The 5868-nt window shown below is 41.2% G+C and overlaps 1 non-coding gene across 1 annotated transcript; it reads right to left on the minus strand.

The window, feature by feature from the left end:
* Window positions 1-3463: 3463 nt before the first annotated feature.
* LOC124884787 lies at window positions 3464-3654 on the minus strand. The gene has a single exon (XR_007042509.1). It is a non-coding gene; the product is annotated as a U2 spliceosomal RNA (small nuclear RNA).
* Window positions 3655-5868: the final 2214 nt, after the last annotated feature.

Raw genomic sequence — 5868 nt, forward strand, 5'->3', positions numbered from 1 at the left:
GAAGCACATGGTATCCTCAGTTTCTGCCCTCTCTGAGGAATCTGCTGATGGCCCAGCTTCAGTTTCCGCTGGGGTTCAGCCTGACGCCCCAGCATTGGTCTTCGCTGGTGATCACCTGAACGCCCAAGCACCTGTAGTTGCTGGAGATCGTCCGGATGTCTCAGACCCACAGCATGCAGCCAAGCCTCTGGACTCACAGCCTGCAGCCAAGCCTCTGGACTCACAGCATGCAGCCAAGCCACAAGAGCCACAGCTGGCCTCTTCAGGTTCTTCAGAGTCACAGCTGGCCTCTTCAGGTTCTTCAGAGCCACAGCTGGCCACTTCAGGTTCTTCAGAGCCACAGCTGGCCACTTCAGGGTCATCTGAACCTCGCCTAGTTCCGGAGGAACCCGTGGTCGGGCTGCCTCCACGACCTGGTCCAGAGCACCTGCTCAGTTTCCTCTGGGGGAGTGCTACTGGAAATACGGACTGACTCTTTGACTTTGACTGGCTATGCACCAGACTTTATGACTGACTTTGTAGAGCCTGACGCGCACCATGTTACACCAGGCTTACAGCCTGACTACAAAGCACCTGACCCAAAGCCAGACTACGGGGCACCAGACACACTACAGCCTGATTCAGGGCCTGACGCTTTGCCGACTGACGCTTTGCCTACTGACGCTTTGCCTGACGCTTTGCCGACTGACTTTTTGACAGACCGTGCGCCTGACGACTCTAAGCCTGGGTCCGAACCGGACGCCAGGCCCAAGTCTTCTAGGTTCCAGCCTGGGTCCACGCCGGACGCCAGGTTCAAGTCTCTGAGGATCTCGCCACGTCGTAGACTGCCTGACACCTCGCTTTGTGGGTTTGCCTGGCATTTCCACAGCCAGACTCCAAGCAGCCTGCATTCTCGCCGCAGGCCTCCAAGGCGCCTGCCTCTTCGCTGGCTACTTCGTCGCTGCCGACCCCCGGATCATCACTCTCTTCGCCGCTGGCTACGTCGTCGTAGGCCTCCTGATCATCGGCCTCCTGGATTTTTTGTTCTCGTTCCTGGAGATTATGGACTCTGGTTTGGTTGGTTTTGTTTATTGGGAGTTACTTTTGTTTTGACATCTTGCCCTCCTCCCAAGGCCTCCCTCAGCCCACCCTGGGTGGGTTGTTTTGTTTTAAATTTTTGTGAGTTCCCAGAGTTCATCTGGAATCCGACCTTGAGGGGGGGTTGTGTCACGGAGTGACATTTTTGGACTCTGTTTGTGGCTTTGTGTTTGTTACCTTTTGCTCAGATTTTTTTATTTTGGTTTTTGTATCATGTTTTTCTGTTCTCCCTCTTCCGCCTCCTATTGTTTACTTCTTAAGTTCTTTTATGGTTGTTTTGGATTATTTCTTTTAAAACCAAACGCATACGTATGGTAAAAGTCAAATTTGCTAAAAGTGCTCGTCCTTCTCTCACCACAGTGCTTCCCTTCACCAGAACCTGAGGATTTTTTATTAAAATGGCCACTCCATCATTTTTATTGTCGTTTGATCCACTCCAGATCGACGTCTGTGGCCACATGTTCTGCCACTGGGTATAGTTAGTTAAAGAAGGTATTGCACATTCTTGAATTAAAAGCACATCTGACTTTACAGAACTTAAAAAGGATAAAACACTTTGGGCTCTAACTCTCGACTTCACACTTCTAACATTGATTGTTGAGAAGGTGAGGGCCATGAGTATGGTTAAAGTGACTAGGTTTGACATTTTAGAGGTTAAAACGGTTAAATATAAATAAATACACTTAAAATCCAAAAGGGGTGGGGTGTCTAGTTTAAGTAATTTCTTGTGAATGGAGCTCCTCCTTCACTTCACAGGGTGGGCAAGGAAGGGATTGAGCTCCATTCCCCTTCCGGACTCTAGGTGTTGGCCTCTGTTGCAAGGTTTTATTTAACATAGTGTCCTTTGGGGTTGATTGAAGAGCTATGTTCAAAAAAGAGTGAGTCAGAGGGGAAGACTCTGGGCTCCTCCTCAGATGAGTTATCTGAGGGGTTCCCAAGCCTACCCCTCTTTTCCAAGGCAACGATGTTCTCAGGAGACAACTCTGATGCTGGCCTCTTTGCCAGCTGGGCATCGGGGAGGGGGGCATCCTCACTACTCTCATCTGATTCCATTTCCTCATCCTGAGACATAGCTCCGCCTTCTGCCTGCATGTCCTCATCTTCATTGGATGTTTCAGTGTGTGGGGACATTACAGGCCCCTCCCCTGTTCCCGCCTCCACCCGTTCCTCTCCTCCAATCACAGGTTTTGGCGGAAAATTTAAATTTTCTGGCCCAGCTGCTTCAATTAACTCTTCAACTGTTGTAGTTTGGCTTACCTTTTCAGTTTGTTCATTTATTTTTCTATTTTTAAGCTTGTTTGCAAAGGACTTTGGGCAGTCTCGAAAAAGATGGTCCTCCTCTCCACACAGGTTGCATTTTCTACCATTTGTACATTCATCGAAAATGTGTCCAACTTCTCTACATTTCCCACAAAACAATTTGTCGCAAGCTTCAACCAGGTGGCCGTGCTCTCCACATCTCCGGCAGAGCTTAGGCTGTCCCTGGTAATGAATATAGCCTCTGTTTTCCCCCAGGACTACCATTGAGGGGAGATGTTTCAGGCCCTGGAAACCTTGGGGGTCTTCCCATTGTTTAATTGGGACCCTCCAAGCACAGTTCCAGATGCCATCCACATCCCTCACCTTCATAGCCTGGCCTTTCACAGTGCAATATCTCCCCAGCCACATACAAATGTCTTCAGCATTAACTGTCTCATTGAACATCCTGACAATAACTGTTTTCAAGGTATTATCAGTCAGCTTCTCAACGTTGAATGCTGAAAATGGGGGTTTTTCATTTTCAAAACGTGTCCAAAACTCTTGTAACAGCGCACTTGTGCAGAAACTCACATCAAATCCTTTGTTAAAAGGCAGGGTCAGGATACAGTTCAGGTCATTTGCAGTAAACTTCAATGTCTGCTGGATCAGCTTCCTGGAAAAGTCTAGTCTGGACATTACCATTGGCTTACCATCATTTTCTTTGAATAAAAAACGGACGCTGTGGTGCCTCCGCATGCCGGCATGATTGGCCGACATGGTGGAGGCACCACAAACTAAAAAACACTAAAAACCTTAAAAGGGTTAAAAGTACTATAAACCAATAAAAATGGTAAACAAAAAATGATACCTAAGACGCAATAATTAAAATGGTCTAAAAATATCACAAGACACAATAAATATACTATAAACAGTAAGCAAATTAAAAAAGCGTGAAGAAAGTTTCAACTACTTCAAGTTGATCTTTTCTGCACAAAAGAGAAAAACACTTCTGTCAGATGAAAGCGACTAAACCACAACAGGTAAGATTCTCACCACCCAGAGGAGTCGATCGCTGTCTTAGTCAAAAGATAGAGAAGCGAAGATTATTATTTTATTATGAATATATAATTTATCATTGAACATATATGAGAGGTACACCGTTCCTGGAGGTAATGCAATACCAGGTCGATGCGTGGAGTGGACGGAGCAAGCCCCTATTCCATCTCCCTGATCCAAAAATCAATTTAATATATGGTCCCCGGGTAGGGGACGTATCAGATATTAAACTGATAAGAACAGATACTACACTTGATCTTAGCCAAAAGGCCGAGAAGCGATACCACAAATACCTCGGAGGAGACCAGGTCATTCTGACAGACCTCAGTCTGACTCACGGTTCTACATTAAACATTTTGCGACACACACAAAAACGGGGGAAAAGGTTTAATTTAACCTTTGTTGACCATGTGACGCGTATGTTGTTCTACTGCAGTGAAAGTATTTACCATTAGAGAGAATTCGTGTTTCTTCCTGGACACGTGATACGTTTTTAGACCAATAGGAAGCCGAGAAGCAAAAACTACTAACACCTATTTTCTTTTTAGAAACATGTATTTGCTTGGCAGAAGAGTTAGCGGTGTTTTTTTTTTTAGTTAATAAACTTAAAAGTAGAAAAGTGTAAAACCGTTGGAACAAATAGACTGACCCGTGAGCGCCTTCTAACAGAAAAGCTAAGTTTGTCGCTCCCTGCTCTGCTCCGTATATATGAATATTTTAAACAGGCTGACCGACAATTTATTTACATTTAATGTTAACAGTCGTTAACAAAAAAAAAAGTACCCGTCAGATTAGTATTTAGTTGAAGGCAGTTATAAGAAACAGGATTTACTATTTTTTTTACAGAGAAGCTAATTGGAAGTTAGCTTAAAACGTTTCCTGAAACGAATTAGCTTACATTAGCAACCTTAACAGTAAGTCTGTTGTAGTAAGCTAAAATTAATACACATATTTAAAATATTACCCGCATCTATCTTTAATCAGGGAGAAAATTATCAGGTTCAGGGACAACTTGGTTAACCTAAACAAAAGCAAAAAACCTACACAAAATCACTGCAGTATGCTAACGTGGCTAAACCGAAATACCTGTTTAGTGAAACAGGAAATAAATTGCATCTATCCATTATATTATGTTATTAGTAAGTTATTTAGTTAATATAAATGAGGGAAATGTCAACACAGGAGGTTAAATATGAACTTAACAAAAATTTTGTCTTTCTGTTAACATGTGTCCACGTTTTAAACAGGTAGTTAGTGCTTCGCGGTGGAACATGAGCATGCGCGCACTTAATAACGTTGAATTAAATTTAATCGCAAATACAACACAAAAGATGTGTGAAACATCAGAAGATAATAAACAAACAGTTTTTACCATTTAAATCAAAACGTTGCATTTTGATTTTAGGTTTCTGTCATATTTATTGAAACACACACCAGCTTAATTAGAACAAAACTGATTTTTCGTCTTGTAATGGAAAGGTAATGCCATCAAAGATTTTGGGGAAAGATGGTCCTTTTTAAAAATATGTACATAGTTAGACTCTACTTTAACATCACAAATGATGCATATAATATATATATATATATATATATATATATATATATTATATGCTGGAATAAAATTTTCTATTTGGCTGCGATTTGGCTTTTACATCTCTGTTATTTTACAAGCACAATTTTTGCAGCTACAACAAAGCCCTGTGGAAGACTAGGTCTATAACAAGAAAAACCTACATAGGCTATTTCAAAACGATGTGGACTAATAAAGATGTTTGCCCTTTAACACATGTTTAACAAACTCAGTGAAATTAAATTTAAGAATAAATTTTCCTCTCACTTTGCTTGGTGTGTTCAGTGAAGAGCTACATACAGTTGAAATGCCATTTGTCCTACAATGATGCATATTTTCAACTCTTAGAAAAAAAGTTCCCCAACATCTGCTATTTAGACTTTTATTTTGAAAACCCGAGTGAGTGCTGCCACAATATCTTAGTTTTACAAATGACTTAAGTTACAAACATTTTCTAAATTTTTGTTCCTGTTCCAAATATTTTGGCAACAGGTGACCTACAGCTCTAAAATAATAATAATAATAACTTAACCAAACTAAAATAGATAAAACATCAAAAAAGAAAACTTCCGTTGGTGTGACATTGTCACGGAGTGACATTTTTGGACTCTGTTTGTGGCTTTGTGTTTGTTTACCTTTTGCTCAGATTTTTCTATTTTGGTTTTTGTATCATGTTTTTCTTTTCTCCCTCTTCCACCTCCTAGTGTTTACTATTTAAGTTATTTTATGGTTGTTTTCTTATTAGTTTGTATGGTTTATTATTATTATTATTATTATTGTAATTATTATAGTTCTTGGTCTTCCCCAGATTCTCTAGTTTTATTTCTCTTTAGTATCTTTGTGGTTAATTGTGTTTTATTTGTTCCTTTGCACTCTTCTTGTTTACTAGTTTATTTTCTGTTTCCTTTCCAGTTATTTCAGTCAGT

The sequence above is a fragment of the Girardinichthys multiradiatus genome, chromosome 18, assembly GCF_021462225.1.
Source record: "Girardinichthys multiradiatus isolate DD_20200921_A chromosome 18, DD_fGirMul_XY1, whole genome shotgun sequence".
In the NCBI taxonomy this organism is placed as follows: Eukaryota; Metazoa; Chordata; class Actinopteri; order Cyprinodontiformes; family Goodeidae; genus Girardinichthys; species Girardinichthys multiradiatus.